At 37.7% G+C, this 16,978-nt stretch overlaps 1 protein-coding gene across 3 annotated transcripts in view; it reads right to left on the minus strand.

Moving 5' to 3' along the window:
• ZNF438 (zinc finger protein 438) overlaps nt 1-16,972 on the minus strand; it is a 52,146-nt gene extending 35,174 nt beyond the window's left edge. The window contains exons 1-2 of one of the 3 annotated variants that reach the window (XM_017741545.1): nt 16,818-16,972; nt 14,691-14,744 (exon numbers count right to left, since the gene is read on the minus strand). The gene's annotated coding sequence lies outside the window, so the exon portion shown is untranslated. Of the gene's footprint in view, nt 1-10,968; nt 11,087-14,690 lie in introns of all 3 variants that reach the window. The other 2 variants (XM_017741544.1, XM_017741548.1) reach the window with 2 other exon arrangements.
• Between the last annotated feature and the right edge of the window lie 6 nt (nt 16,973-16,978).

The following is a 16,978-nucleotide window of genomic DNA, read 5'->3' on the forward strand; positions in this document are numbered from 1 at the left end:
GCGCAGGTTGTGGAGGCGGCGCCTGATGCACCCCAGGACACAGCTGGCCCTCCTGGCTGCCAGGGCACTGCTGGCTCATGTTCACCTTGACATGGACCAGGACCCCCAGGTCCCTTTCCATGGCACTGCTCTCCAGCCTCTCATTCCCAGTCTCTACACCCAGGATTACCCATCCCAGGTGCAGAACCCAGCACTGTACCTTGTTGAACTTCATGTGGTTGGTGATTGTCCAGACCTCTAATTTGTCAAGATCACTCTTCTGGGCCTCCCTGGGGTGCATCAGGCACAGCATCGCCAGCTGGGCAGGTGAGGGCATTGTCCCACTCTGCTCTGCACTGGGGCAGCATCTCCCTGAGGCCCAGGTGCCACAATGTTAAGATATAAAGCTGTTAAAAAGTGTAAAAAGGAGAGCCACAAAGATAGTGAAAGGCCTTGAGGGGAAGCCAAATGAGGAGCAGCTGAGGTCACTTGGTCTGGAGAAGACTGAGATGAGACCTCATTGCAGTCTACAGCTTCCTTGTGAGGGGAAGACGAAGGGCAGACACTGATCTCTTCTCTCTGGTGACCAGTGACAGGAGCTTATGAAATGGCCTGAAGTTGTGTCAGGGGAGGTTTAGGTTGGATATTAAGAAAAGATTCTTCACCTAGAGGGTTGCTGAGTACTGACTGGAACAGGCTCCCCAGGGAAACGGTCACAGCACCAGCCTGACAGAGTTCAAGAAGTGTTTGGACAATGCTCTCAGGCACAGGGTGTGACTCTTGGGGTTGCCCTGTGAAGGCCTAGGAGCTGGACTTTGATGATCCTTGTGGGTCCATTCCAACTCAGGATATTCTGGGATTCTTTCTGCGCACCAATGGTAAATAACATAATTCACCAACATTTTAGCAGTATTTAAGACTCTGTTACATACAGTTCAAGTCAAGAAAGCCATGAAGATAAAAACTGCCCTCAAAAATCTAGTCAAGAAGGGCTCTGTGACAAAACAGCTTGTGAACACTGAAAGTGAGAAACCACTGCACTTGAAAACAAAGTGCCTTCAAGTTCTACCAAATGTGCTATTACACCGGATGTGTGTTAAATTTGCTTACATGTTACTTTTTATAGCCAGTTTCAAACAGAGGCATTTAATCTTTCCTTAGATAAGTAAAATGAATTAATTACGAACAAATCCTAGACACATTTATGCATTTTGTCACAATAGTAATTTACATGTCCTCCCTAAGAGAGAACTTGTACAACTCCGAATAGAAAAATACAGTTGACTACATTGTCTGAAAGCTTAAAAGCTCACCTAATTCAAATCAATCTTTATTTCTATAGCAGCTTGTTAAAACCAAACAGCTTCTTTCTCTGCACTAAATAAACCTAAGGTTAGGTCCAACTCTTCCCTGCATCACAGCTACATTCATCACCTTGCCTCTAGTACATTACAGACATGTAAGTGCAAAAGAGTTTTAACTTAAATCACTAGAAGATCAACATGCACACACACACAGAACCAGCTTACATCCTGTAACATGACTTCTATATAAAAAGCAAGAGGCAATTCGCATAGACTCTGAAACCACAGATTTTTCATAGAAAAAAATTCATTACCACTCAGGGTACTTTCCACCACATAGGTGAAATTCATAATGGAGAGACTGCTCAGTTACATTCTAAGCATTTTACAAAGTAAATTTAAAACAGGTTACCTTTAATTACAAAATACTGAGTAATTATTCTCTGTCTTCATCTGAGGTCAAGAGAATGGCAAGATGAACTATACATCCTATGAGATGGAAAACAGGCTTCAATAGAGTCTGCCTCTCAACTAACTCTAAAGTCATCAGTGTTTTCATAATATATAGTCAAAAGTAAGCTGTTTTGGGGGGAAAAAAAAGCTTTAACGAAAGTATTACCCTGCTGCACAGGAAGCCTATCATGCTTGCAACATGTTTAACCCAAGTGGCTATGCAAAGGTAAACCCTCTTCATACGAAGTTTCCTAACAAATCTCAGGTATCTGAAGATGACACGCAAGCCACAATAAAATGACAGTCTAATTGGAAGTTATAAGCAGTATCTTCTTCTGTCCAGTTATACTTACTTAGTGCTTCATGGCTTTTTTCACATAACTACTGTATAAATACTTTATGCCAGGACTGGATTTCTCTGTCTTGAACAATACCCCGTAAGAACATCTGGGTTCAACAAAAGAAATAGACATATCTGACAGCCAGGTTCCCAGTTACGTGACAGAGTACACAATTAAGAACTGGGCAGCATACTGACTGCATTCCAATTATAACTAAGCCATCAAATTCAAGACTTCCTGAGAAGAAAAAAAAAAAGACATTTTTATTAAAATATATTCTTCCTATCCTTCACTAGCATAGCAGCACAGTCAACAACACACACACCGTTTTAATTTCTATTTATATAGTAAAGCACAGGCATCAGAATGCATGAGAATTAAACTAAGAAAATGGCTCAAACTGCTATGATTTATTACCTACAAACCATTTTCTTACAGGTATAATCATATAATCCCATTGAGCTCACAGCAACACATTCGCAAGACTCCAGTCAGTCAGGTACCGGGATGACTTCTGAGTATCTGTGTTGCAAGTACGATAATACAGCTAAACAAAATAGAATTACTTGCAGCCTGAGAATTTCACAAAGCAGCCAATTAAATGCACAAGTCAGTAAGACTAGGATTATGACAAAAAAAGTTACCTATAGTAGCATAATAAGATAATGAGATTGCTCTTAGCCAAAGTATCAAAATTCTGGCTATTTCTTGAACCAATAGTGCACAGAACCTCCAACTACTTTCTCTGACATTGTCAGTAACAAAAAAAAAAAAAACCCAACACCCCCCATGTCAACGTATCAGCCCATTACAACTCCTCACACCGTAAAAAAACCCTGCCATCACAACTTTTCATCTTTATTGGCACTGTGAGAAAACAACATAAAGGTCATGGAAAACAAACTTCACTCACATTCTTACAGGTGTCTCCTCCATATTAAAGCGGAAGAGCACCACAGAGAACCTTTTGGTGCCTTTGCAACAGAACAGTTCCCACACCTCTGAAGTCAACATCTTTCAGCAGTATAGTCACTTCTATTTAAAAACAAAATAATATTTTGGGTTTACTGTTTATATATCAAAATTGAAAATCAGAAGAAATACAGTATAATTCAACTATGTAGGAAAGACAGAATTGAGTAAGATCCTGGCTTTTTTTCCTTTTTTTTTTTTTTTTTTAGCTATGCAGCTACTGCAAAGAATTTAAAAGAAAAAAGAATCCTGAAGGCTCAGCTAAGTAGTTCTACATTCAAACAAGCTTAAAAAGATTTGCCAATTATATGGTCAAAAGTAAGAAGCTATAGTCAAAATCTGTCTTTTTTATATCATAACCTATTTTCCAAATGTACTAAGAAAAAATAATCTTTAATGTGAACTTCTAGTCATTCAACCAAGATTCAGCAAATTCTAAACCCACACACTTGATTTGTCATGTATTTTGGCTGCTAAGTCTGACTCTAAAAGAGTGATGTGCTACCTTATTATTATTTTTTAAAAGATTTCTCTTGGGATTGCAGCCTATCTCACACAGGAAGGAGAGATTTTTATCCTTAAAAACAGGAGGTTCGCCCACATGATCACCTGGGACAAACTTGGCCAGTGCAAGCAGGCTAGAAGGTTATAGGAGCCTGGGAATGTTTAACATCAAGAAAGTAATTACAGCCCAGCAAGATCAGAAGGAATTACACAGGAAATGTGAACAGTAACCCTTTCATGCCAAAAAAAATCATGAAAAAGTGAGCTCTCAGCTGCCAGACTATAAGGCTGTACAAACCAATTGCATAATGCAGGAATGGAAAAAACAGTACATATTACTAGGCTATAAATTCCCAATGATGTGATAAAGCTACACCTTCATGAAAAGAACAAAACCCCTGGTCTTTCTTCATGCCATGTATATGCAGTATAATTAAAGCCCAGAAGAAAGATGAAAAAATTGCAAACACCACACATGAATGGTTGGTTGTCTCTTCTGGACTTTTTCTTTGAAATTTATGCTGACCAAACGGTGTTCCCTCTAGAAGATGGTCAAACATATTGCTTTTATTCAGTCATGGAAAACTTCTGTCCAAAATATGTAGAGCATTATTCAAGGAAGAATGCTAACTCTCTGTTACCTATTCCATAAAAATGCATCTCCCTAACTCTGAAATAAACCCCGTAACTCAGCAGAATGGGCTCCAAGTACTCCATGTGAAACAATTTCTGTTCTCTAGGGACACAGGGGGAATTTGAGTGATCTGACTGTAGTTCAGTCTAGTTAGAAAGGCTTCAAGTGTCATTTTGGAAAGTGAAAAGTGATCACATGCCTGTTCTTCACACAGAACTGGGACCCATTTTAGTTATACAAGAGATTTTTTTAAGCTCCTCACTAAGGAACATTGCATTCCTTTAAATCTACCAAGACATAATGCTGCACATAACCCCAGACAGACAAGAGATGAGCAATAAAGCAACCAAGCACTACTGTTTTTATTAGTTTATTAAAATTAGCATGAATATATTCTCATTAAACAAAAATAAGCTCCCCTAAAATGAGTGCTAGTGTTTATCTGCTCTACTGAAAAATGAGATAGAGATTTTTAAAATTAAAAAAAGAATCAGTGAATTATCTTATTTAAGCAACATGCTTCTTTAGCTGTTCTTAAAATTACAAATCAGAACAGCATCATCACATATTGCATTGCCAAAACCAGTGTACCATACCACCACTTCAGCTTCTTTTCTTCCAAGCTTGTCACTCAGGTGTTCCCCTCTACCTTCCTTTACTACCAAAGCCTTTCTTTTCTCATCTCTTCTGTTGGATTCTGTTTTGTTTCCTTTTCCCTGCCTTCACATCTAAGGTGGGTGGGATTTTGCATCACTAAAGCCACATGCACCATCAATTCCTGGATGGCTGAAGTCTACTCAGCTACCTGCTCAGTGGAATTTCTAAATAAATAAAATCGAGGGGCAAGAAAGAGAAAATACAAAAGCAGCACATGAGAATTTCAAACACAGGCATGCAAACAGGGCAGAGACAGTGTAGTACAGAAGTAACAAAGACAAAAAGTAATTGCTGACATTACAGCCTACACAAGTAACTGTAACTCCCATTCTTCAGGAGATAAAACTGAAACATGAAACAATCATATTTTCTATTTTACTGAGATGGAGGCTGAAAAGAGAGACAAGCACCGTGACCTCACTCTGGAGACAAAGGGAAAGTTCCATTTTCTCCTGCACTAAACTTAATCCCACTTCTAAGGGTTGGTGATTTGCAAAAATAAACTGAACTAGCTTTCCCAGTCAACACACGTTCTTCAAAGATTAAAGTCACTTCTCCTGAATTTGTATGTCTCCACAGCAGATTAAAGATTCCGCAGTACAATATTCATACAATATGCTAGCCAAAAAAACTGCAATAGTGGATGAGCCACTGATTTTTCAGCAGCTATAAATGCAACACAAATCTATCCACAGCATGTAACAGTGTTTGTGGATTGGTCAAAAAAAAAAAATTTCAATATTATTGCCAGATACTCTGTTTTCAAAGTACTTGTACGTGTAAAGCAAAAATAGTCCCAGTGATACTGTATGGTTTTTTCAGTTCAATGTGCTTAAAACCCCAGCCTATTTTCAGCCAGGTGAACTAGCTGAAGCCTGTCAGAAGCCAGGAACTACCTACATGGGCTATTACCGTGCAAATGAGTTGGTGGCAACAGCCCCGGGAAGGGCTCCTGTACCTCCCAAGTGTAGGCAACACATCAGAAACTGAGCATTCCTTTCAATACAGGAACTTGCAGCTGACTCATCTGCTGCACCCTGAAGCAGCACTGCAGCTCACAACAGTGGGCACTGCATAGGATCCCTTTGCAAATCGACATTTTCCACCTGACCACATCTGCTCTTTGTGAAACCTCTTTAGAATTTATATCTGAAAACTAGTAGGAGTTGAACTCAGTGATGCTTGTGGGCCCCCTCCAACTCAAGATATTCCACAATTCTAGTGTACCACTACAAGTAATGCTTTTTAATTGGGAGCTTACTGGCATTCATCTTACTTCTAGAAAGAAATGTAATTAACTTTAAAAACTTTAAAAGTAAAAAATGTCATATTCTGGGCCTGTGAAACCACTTTATAATGAAAAAGTGAATTCCAAAGACACTAGTTTTTAAATTACTATGCTTCTAAATATAGTAATTTGTATTTATCTATAAACTAGATTTCAGTAGAAATTTAAAACTTCTTCTTTTGGTGACATCTACAATTAGTCAACCTAACACGAGTTAATATTCCCACCCAGTGCCTTCCTCACTACAAGTATACACATTAAACATTTTCTCCTTCCCAATAAAAACAGCTTTCTAAAGATAATTGCCAAAGACTGAATTATCAGGTAACTACACCATTCAGAGACAAGTGCTGGAGAGAGAGGCCATCAAAGAAAACCTGAAAATGTTCTCTGTAAATATCCTCCAAAAAAGCAAGCATGGCTATTCTCTCTCAACCAGTACTAACCTCTACAAAATCCTTAAGTTTATCTATCAATTTTGCAATTACTAATCAACACTTTAGAAACGGTCTTTCTAGTGTTTCATGTCTGAAATGTTATAAAGGGACAATTCAAATAAATTGTGTTCATTATTGAACAGCATACACTTTAAAACATACTTCCACTTGGACAAAAGAAGGCTAACATGCCCAAGTTTATTGTCTCTGAAACCCCTCAGGGTTAAATAAGACCCAGGATACTCAGCCTGTCTTATCTCCCTGATAAGACAGGACAGTTGCAATAGTATATATGTACAGTCCACTTTACAAATTATTTTTTTACTTTTTTTTGTCTAGTGGGAAGATGCTTTGCAAATTATTAGATATTACCATCAAGACAATACCCTTTTTCCTTGACTTGCACTTTTGATGGTCAAATTAAAACCCATTATTCTACAACTTCTGTAATCAAGATTTCATAGTTCTTGATTTTCTTGCTTTTCCAAAATGAACAGCTTCCTGGAACAGGAATCTGTAGAACATCGGTAGAACAAACCAATTCTATATTCAGGAGTTTCCATCAATTTTGTTAGCATTATTCTTAATCTGAGGAATTTTTCTGCTTCTCAAAAGCTGATCAGCTAAATCTTTCAAAGGTATCTGCATTTCTGTAAGTGTAGAATAATTTTAAAACTGAAAAAGAAAAGTAAGGGTTTGGTCTGTTTTAATCTTGAACAAGTTTTCTTGTCTCGAAATTGAACAGAAATTTCACTTTCCAATGAACATCAATATTTTATACCAAATATTTGAAGATTTTTAGATGCAAAAAACACCTTCAAAAAGGTTTCAAAACTTTTACAGTGAATTAGATCAATTATACCTTAACACCTCACAATACACAGCTATCTTCAATGCATGCTAGTACATAAATGTAGGTTTGACACTTGCACGAAAGCATGAAAAAAGAAATAAAACAGGTACAACCTTGATCTAGCCTAAACAGACTCTACATCTACAGTTTCATGCTTCTTTTGAAGCAAAATCTTATCATCTAAAAGAAACCTTTAAATGATCTAGAACACAATCTTTAAATACAGAATCTACAACTTAACCATTTTTCTAACTTTTTTGATGTGGTCACGAAATCTTTCTGACACAACAAAGAATTTGACAGCCAAATGAAAAAATACCTGTAAGAAATTAAGTTCAGGGCAAACATAAAGTATGTTAATCATACCCACCCAAACTGTTAATTTCACCAGCTCACCTTAGGCAGAACATGCCCTAAACTGGTCAGAGGTGAAAAATCCTGCACTGGACTAGACTAACTCAGTGCCTGAATAACCCTCCCAGCAGCTGTTGATCAAACCTGGTTTCCTTATCATTTAGGAAATCAGAAAGTTTTCACTCATTCCTCTTGGAGCAGCTCTGACCACAATTATCTCCAGGCCTGTCACTTTCAAGTCACTGAAATTAGCTGTCTAACCAAGACACTCAACATGCTACAGCCAACAGGCAAGCTAGTTTGTCCTGTTTTCTTTTAGCAGTGCACTGACATTTTTTATCAGCAAAAAACATGGGAAGATTTGTTCTCAAACCTGAAAAGCACACTCCACTCAGGACTTTGAAGAGAACAGAGCATGTCCAATGCTTTTGTCAACTCACCCCACTATACTAATTGCTTTTGAAAAACAAAGTCAGACTTTATATTCTTACCAAATGCACAATAACATACACTCCTTTTATGTCAAATCCCATCTCCCCACCAAATGAAAAGAGCTACTACCAGAGCTAGACAAGAGTCCAGCTTCACCACCAGAATAGAAGATCCAAAGCAGGAGTCAACATGGTTTACTGAAACACTGACACAAGACTAATGAGAACCATCTCAAGGAAAAGCAGATTTATTACTGTCCTCCCCTCCAGATCACTGTATAAATAAAGCTTTCTCATCACAGAAAAAGACAAATTCCTCCAGAGATTATCAAGTACACCATTCTACACATACAACAACAGAGAATTGACACAATTTTCAAATACAGCAACCTGTAATCAAACTTATGCAAATATGATGTAAATTACATTGTATTTATGTTTCTGTAAACTATACTGTGGCAATATATACTTTTGTAGTGCAAGTAGATGATGAATGAAAAACAAAGATGTGAGAAAGAAAGACAAACAAACAAGTAATCAGTCTACTGACTAACAAACTACACCAGGTGTTTCCAGAAATGGCCCGCAATAAGATAAGATTTAAAGGGAAAAAAAAAGCCACAACTGAATTTTGGAGCATTCTGCTCATTTACGAAAGTGAAAAGAAATAATCCAAAGCAACAAACTTCTCCAGGATCCCACATACATCTGGAACCCACCTGATTATGTAAAGACTGGAAACACGTAGTGGTGGCTTTTAAATGCACATTTTTCAAATAGTGACAATCCCAAATAGCAAAGCTTACTTTTCACATGTTCCAACCCTAAATAATGTTTAAAACTTGACTTCTTATTTTAGACTTAACATCCCTGGCAGAGTACCTCTCAGTTACTGAAGTTTTTCTGCCTTGACAGGGGAATTCCATTTCTAGGATTCATGCAGAGAAAATGTTTCAGTATAAATCATGGCTATTCTAAGCCAGGAAAATGTCCCATGGATCGCTAAGTTACCATCTTTCAAGCAAGTTCTCCATAATTAAGGTATCAATTATAATTTCACAAGCATATTTTATTTTATAAATAAACTCTGTTTCCACAATTTGAGCTGTGGGAAAGAATGTCTGCGTCAATGCATCAACCCTTGCAGCACAGCAAGTTTTGAACTGAATGCCAGCTCTAAATGTTGTAATACGGATTCTAGCATGAAAAAATAGGAGGAAGACTTCCCTCTCACCCCCAAATTCCCACAAGCCTTCTGAATTTTTTTATTCCTGTCACGGCACCTCCCTGACATCTGCTCTTTGCTGCTCTAGAGCCAAATACAACAAATTTAACTCAATCTGCTGCTAAAGACTCCAAAAGTAAAAACTGCAGCCTCTGTTAAATGGAGAGAAAAGGGCATTTCAGTGGGAATGAGCAAAAGCTGAATCTGCAGTCTTTTCCAGCTGAACACTGCTTCTGATACTTTTATCATAGTTTTATATTTGAGTTTGAGAGAGACTGAAAGCAAACAGTTTCTAAGACTTGAACCATGCCAAGAGAAAAGACTGGCAGAGCGACAAGCATGCTCATTTAATTAAGATACCCCCACTGCTATTTTTATGACTTTTTACATACTTGCTGGGAGTTGGCAGGGTGACACAGAAGGCCAGTGTTAGCTCATTTCATCCTCCCAAAATATTCTATCACTCTAGGTACAGAACAAACTTGTGTACTGACTTGAATTAAATTACTGTGGGAACACCAACTTAATCACAAGCCCAGGCAATAGAAAAATCAAAGCTGAACAGGACAGTGCCTCACGAGTGACAAGTCACAAAAACAACTGGCCTATGTAAATGCTTTCCAATTTTATGAGGACCCTGATGTTAATCCCCAAAACCTCTACCCCAATGTGCCCATCTACTAGAAAAACCAAGTAAATCAGTAGAACCTACCAAGGGAACTAGACATATTACCTAGTGGGTTCTCACCTAATACAGGAAAAGAGAGCAAACAAATTAGTGAGATGCTGCAACTGTTTCTCCCATTAACAAACTAGGGATAGACTGAATTCATTTACTCACACCATCAACACATAGTTTTTAGATGAGCTTTATCAACAATCATGATGGAAAAAATAGTTTTGCAAGTGACAAAAAGATGAGAGATTATATTCTTTCAGGAGAAAAGGTAACTTGAGCCTGTGGAAATATTCTTGCCCTCTAATTTATCCAATTTCTATTAGAATTTTTCTAAATCAAAATTATCCCTAGACTGCAGAGCTCAGTCTTATCAGTTTAAGAAATATATCCTTTCTCAAGTTTCCTTTCTCACTTTGCCATCCTAGTTTCACAGAATGTCCCCTTACTCTTATAGCATGAACCAACAAAAGCTTTTGAGTTACTTCTCTCAAACAATTCATCATTTTGTGTACCTGTGTTATACTTCTCCGTGTTCACTGCCTTTCAAAGGCTAAGCAATCTGTTTTGTTCCAAGTTCTCTTTATAAAGGCAAATTTCCATCCCCCCAGATTCCTCTTTCAGACTCTTTCCTGATTCCTGTCTTCTCTACATCCTTTTTAGAGGCATCCAGCACCACAACCACTGTGATGGCATGCTGTATGACAGTAAGATACTGATTTTTACCACACCATTTTATACTCCATCACACTGTTTACTTTGATTACAAGTACAAAGACAGGTATCAGAAGTTAAAAGAGCTCCCAGAAACAAGATTCTTAACACACAGTCCCCTACTTTGAGTATGTGGCATTACTAACATGTCAAGACATCATTTGGGGCCAGGTAGTCCTTGCTTTTTCGTCCTTCAGCACAATTTCTTCCTTGTATCTCACCCATTACAGTCTGCAAATCTTTGTCTCTTGCCAGTCAGAGTATCTGCCCAGAAAGAAAATCACTGGTTTACAGGAGAACACAAACCCACACTCAGCAAAGGTAACTGCCAGGACTTTTTGCTTTTAGGTCTTCAGTGGAGCACCAAGTGTGCTTTGGCACAAGAGCAGGTCAGTAAAAAAATACAGCAGGCCTGCCCTTTGAAAAATTAAGACTGTTATAAAAAAGGTAACTCACACTATATGGAGGACAAGAATATTCTGCATCCTACTTATTCCACCAGAACTATAGGAAATAGGTAACACCTCTGAATTAACTTATTAAATACCATAAAATATAACAGATACTATATCGGCCCTTAAGAAGTACAATCCAGCCAAAACTAGAAAAGTTTCCAAAAACACAGTGCATTAAATTTATAATTTGAAGATTTGAAATCACAACAGCCTATCTCTATTTTTCTCTGGAAGCTAAAAAAACCAAGAGAATCTGTAGGACTTTTTTTTTTCTCAATGATGAACAATACTGTAAAGTTTGCTTAATAATGCTGTTTAGGGAAAAACATAATAGAGTGATTGACCCGACTCTCTGTTCTTAAACACTCTGCTAAAAGAACAAACTATTTGTGAAAATAACAAAAACCAGCTGAAGGCATTTGGGTGGTCTCCGTTTGAGTCCTGTAATATAGAACAGTTTCTTCTTTCTAAATCCAATACTGATTTGTGTTCTCACTTCAGTAAAGCCTTGAAATCTGTTGATGACAAAAGCAACACAACCCACTGAACATCCACATTATTTTACTGGCAGGCTGGTAAATTCTAAGTGCTTGATTCATCACACGCAGAGTAGTACAATTACATACACAACAGGACTATGCAGGTTTCTATATACTGATCCTTTTTAATTCCCTAACAGTATTTTGGGGTGTCATATAGTTGTATCTTTAGGACAGTGCACATAATTAGCAGTGACCAATGCTAAGTAGTTCAACTTTACTGCCCTGCTTCCTAAAAACATGGATCTACCTTATTTCTTCACCAGCAGTTCGATTTTGATTGAGCTGAAGAAGAGCAGGAACTGTCAGAACCTCATGTCTTGGTGTATGTAGCACTCTTTGAAAGGGCAGCCTGATACAGATCTGAGATTACACACACCCCCAATAAGCAGACTGTAGTCTCACATAGGGAGGCCAACCAGTCAAGGCCAAAAACCCACCAAAATTAAGTTCTATGTCATTCAGCACAAGACAGAAGTGTGCTCAAAACTATAAAAATTAGTAACATTTTCATAAAATCCCTATTTTCTACAGTTCATCCCAAATAACCACAAACATACATATAAGAAAAGTGAAGTGGCAAAGAAGCACAGGTACAATAGAAATTACATCAGTCTAAACAGGAATTTGTCACCATGCATCATTTTCATAGTGTTGGCCCAAGAGAAAAATCCTTTAAAGAAGAGATACAGTCCCTTGCAATTGTCCTTAACAGCTGAATAAAGCACCAAAAATTAAGACAATGCACCTTTGAGGGTTTTTTTCATTTGGTTTCTGCTTTGGGGTCACGTAAAAAATTAAATGCTTCCTACAGACATTTCAGCATTCAGCCACTGGTAACATAGGGCTTAATGAGGAAGACTGAGTATGGAAACATAGCTCTGACTGCTCTGCCACCCAAACTCAAACAGCAGAAATTCTCCCTGGAACTGTAACTTACAACGAACCTAATATCCCAAACCAATTTCAGTCATAGATCCTAGTAAGTCTGCCAGAAGTAGTTTCTTTCCCCCACTACTCCTTTTCCTATCAAACAAATTTTCCAAGCTGCTTTTCCATCTCTTTAGCACCTGGTCCGCCTGGCAAATACCCAAGTGAGCCACAAGAACACTCCTGCCTCCCCAGTGACTTGCTGCAACAGAGGCTCTTCAGCAGGGCTGAGACAGTCCAGCTCTGAAGCTCACCACATGACCTCTTCTTGGCATTAACCATGACACTTTTCCTAAACCAACAATCTTGGGTCTAGGCTTTCTGAAAAACAATAATGGGCTAAGCCACAGAATGAAACAACACAATGCATACACAGAAATTAACATCCTATAGCAGCCTCTAAAAGTAAAAGTTACACTTAAAAAAAAAATTGCATGTTTATTATTCAATACTCCATAATTTTATTATTTTTATGATTCCATGAAAAAAAAATCTCATCACTCTGCAAAAAATAAAAGCTTAACTACAAATGAACTCACCACAATGCATTACAATTCTGAAACATGCCCTGAGGTACTGATTACATTCTTTCCATTTGTGCAACAATTCAAGGTGGACTGACAGCTCACTACTAAGCCTCTTCTGGTAATGAGGACACTAGCCAGCCTCCCTTCAAGCAAGACTTTCAGTACTGTATGGCCTCCAAAAAGATGCAAGAAAGAACCAAAGATAAAAAGAACAGTTCACAGTTTAGGTGAGGAAATTATTCTTTCCTAAAATGGTAAAGACTGACGTGACAAACCAAAGATAGCCTCTCCTTAACTTACGCCCTTGTACATCATAGTTCAATACACAGTACAATTCTACCACAGTTAGGTTTACGGTGTTTTGATTACATTCTTGATATTAATTGGAACAATTACCAGATTACAACATATTGCTACACAAACTACGCTAACATTTCCTACAACATTCGATTATGCTATAAATACCCATGAAATCAGTCCTTTAAAAAAGTAATACTTGACACCTACTGACATTCGGTTTGAACAGCCAATTAAGGACAAACCAATACCAGCATGTACAGTATTATAATACAGTAAGTCAAAGACACACTTAATTAGCAAATATCACACTTTGTGATATTTGAATAGGATGGTTTCTACCCAGTTGTTCTGTGGTTTCATGAGGAGACAAGACCAACAGTGATAGAGCAAATACAATACGAAGACAACAGCATTCTCCAAATGCGATTTTAAGCTGGCAGTAAGAATCTCTTTGTTACACCAGCACAAGAAAGAATGAATTTTAAAAAACCCACAACTTTTTATTTTTGAAATTAAAAAAATAAAAAATAAAAATCTATGTCATACAATTGAATGGTGGTTACATTGTGAAAAAGTATGTAATCCACTCAACTTTGATAGCAACAACATAAAAATATGCTCCCTGAGAAAGGGCTCAATTATTACTCAAGCATCACCGTTCTCTTATTTGCCAGTGTTAGTCTTGTAAAAATGTATGTTCGTGTTTTAAATTTAAATATATATTCATGTTTAAAATTTATTTTTAAAAAATCTTTTTAAGTAAAAGCAAGTTCTCTGTAAGATCTCTGTAAGTGAATTAAAATGCCAACATGAAGCATTAAGTCTCGGCAAATAAGCCCAATGTCCTGTCTTGACTGCAAATAAGGATGAACATCAAAACATATTTTCCTGCTAAAAAAAACACTAATACCTTTTATGGAAATTATGAAAACAATTAGTTTCACTGGAGTACAAGCCCAATGGAATACACCCTCAACAACCTTAAAGAATTTTAAATGAACAAATAAACAGCAACTCAAATACAGAGGCAAAAACTGTCTTTGTGTTCAGACAGACACAGAATCAAAATCTAGAATACTCTGCAAGGATATTAACTGTAATCTTTCAACATACCCACCTTATACATCCTGCTGCTGCTATGGCCAATGAAACATTTCATCCATCTTAACTCCTACTTCAAGGAAATAAAAAACAAACAAACACAACAGAAAGTTCCAATATCTCAGGAAATATATTTAGCAAAGGACAGAAAATCGTATTTAATAGAGAGATAAACATTTTAGGAAGTGGTAAATAAACAAGAATTCTACTAAAACATGTTTACCCACAATACAACAGCATCTCCTCTGAGGCATGCCATACATTAACAGGACTTTAGACTAGAGATTACAATAATAAAAATTTGAATAAATATTGCTAATATAACTGATAGAAGTTCACACGTTTCGGATTTTACCATGCACTTTTAAAACTCCAAAGTTTCTTTAATTGCAACCACAGTAATATTTTCAGTCAGCTTCCAATCAAAGTTCTACATTCAACATTTGGCTATTTCACCTTGACCTGACACCACCTACCTCTTGCAAACAAATACATAAAACCATCACCAGTTTCATATGGACATTTAAAACATTAAACCACTTCCATAAATGTTTTACCTGTGACCATAAAAATGCTTGAAACAGCCCAAGTCACTGATGAAGAACACTCCTTCCACCTAGCACAACATAATCCTTGAACTTGTACATCAAAAACATATGTATGACAGTCACTACAAATTTCTACGGCTTCATGTGAGAAAGTCAGAAATATCTCATCATATGCTCTCCCTGTCATTGCTAAGTGCTGGTATTCTCACTCACAAATGGGATGAGGAAACATAGGAAACTAGTATTTTCTTCATCAAATGCTTTGAAAAACATTTCAATTACAACTTTAGCTACTGCACAATCTATCTCTTTAACAGCCTGCCCAAAAGCTAAAAATATTTGAACCACAGCATAGTGCTGGTTTTCTTCTGATCCTCCAGTTATAATTACCCAAGAATATTTTTATAACCAAGATCACTAGATCATTACAAAAAATATTTTAAACATGTAACTTGTCATAAGCTTTTTCCCGTCCTTTTTCTTTCTGACTTCTGACAAACTCTAAGTTGGGAAAAATCCAATTCTTCTAGCTACTGAAGCAGAAAAAAATATACATTCGTCCCTGAATTGTATGTATTTTGCTTCACATAAAAATAACTTTGAAAAAGATAAACTATTACTAAAAATAACTAGCTACTATCAGGTTATTGAAACAAACAAAAGAACAACAGCTCAGAATTTTGGCTGCTGAATAGTTCTGTGGGAAAAAAAAACTGCATACAAACTACTGTGATCCAAGGGAGCTGTGCGTTTACCCTATGTTATCCTCTTCTTTCCTTTTTATTAAGGAATAATAACATGAAAGACCACTTTAAATGGCATATTACGGGTTCAAAGAAATGAGTACAAGAAAGTTCAAGACTATATTTAGCTTAACTACACAGTATTTCTCAGTATGTTGACTGAGACTTTAACATCTATTAAAAAGCTTCAACAAGAGTTAACTTGGAGAAGAAAGGAACTGAGCACAAGACATACCACTACAATTTTAATTTAGGTATAGAACTAGGTAAAACTTTTAATAAAGCATTACTTTTGGGCAAAATGAATTTAAACAAGCCAAACTTTCACATTGTTCCAAATCTGGCCCACTGCAGACATTTGCACAGTCTTTTGAAAAGTCTCTTATGCTGCTTTAAAATCTTTCCCTCCTTATATTATCTATGCCAGACACATCTGATAACTTGGAATCTGGGATATGTTCCTTATGTCGTTATTAAAAGTTCTAATGGATTCATAAGCCGACAGGCCTCAGTAAGTTACACACAAACACTACGCCCGTTTACTGCATCCATTTCTGTAGCCACAGGACAAAACCCCTTTGCCTGTCAGTTCCTTCCAAACCCTAAGGAGCCCGAGAGGACTGCGCATCGTATTTGTACTTTTATGGAAGCAGCAGCAAGGTTATGAAACATCGCTCAGGTCTCGGAGTCAAGAGCTCGGCGCACAGCTCTGACTCACGCTGGCAGGGACCGCACAGGGGCCAAACGGTGCCACGGCCCAGCGCCACGAAACCTGGAGGCACCCACTGCCACCCCTCACAGAAGACACGCTCTGTGGCCACCACTAAATAAAGCGGAAGCTGTAGAAGTAACCTTCGTGACTTGTAGGAACCTGTCCTACGCGGCCTTTCGGCAGGTCTTTATTGTAACATCCGAACCGGCAACTGCAGTCACGCCCTCTCGCAGTTTCCACACTCGAGGGGTGATACCCCGGGCCGGGCTGCGACACCCCCGGGGCCGGGGCTCGGGTGGCC

The sequence above is a fragment of the Corvus brachyrhynchos genome, unplaced genomic scaffold, assembly GCF_000691975.1.
Source record: "Corvus brachyrhynchos isolate BGI_N302 unplaced genomic scaffold, ASM69197v1 scaffold167, whole genome shotgun sequence".
NCBI lineage: Eukaryota > Metazoa > Chordata > Aves > Passeriformes > Corvidae > Corvus > Corvus brachyrhynchos.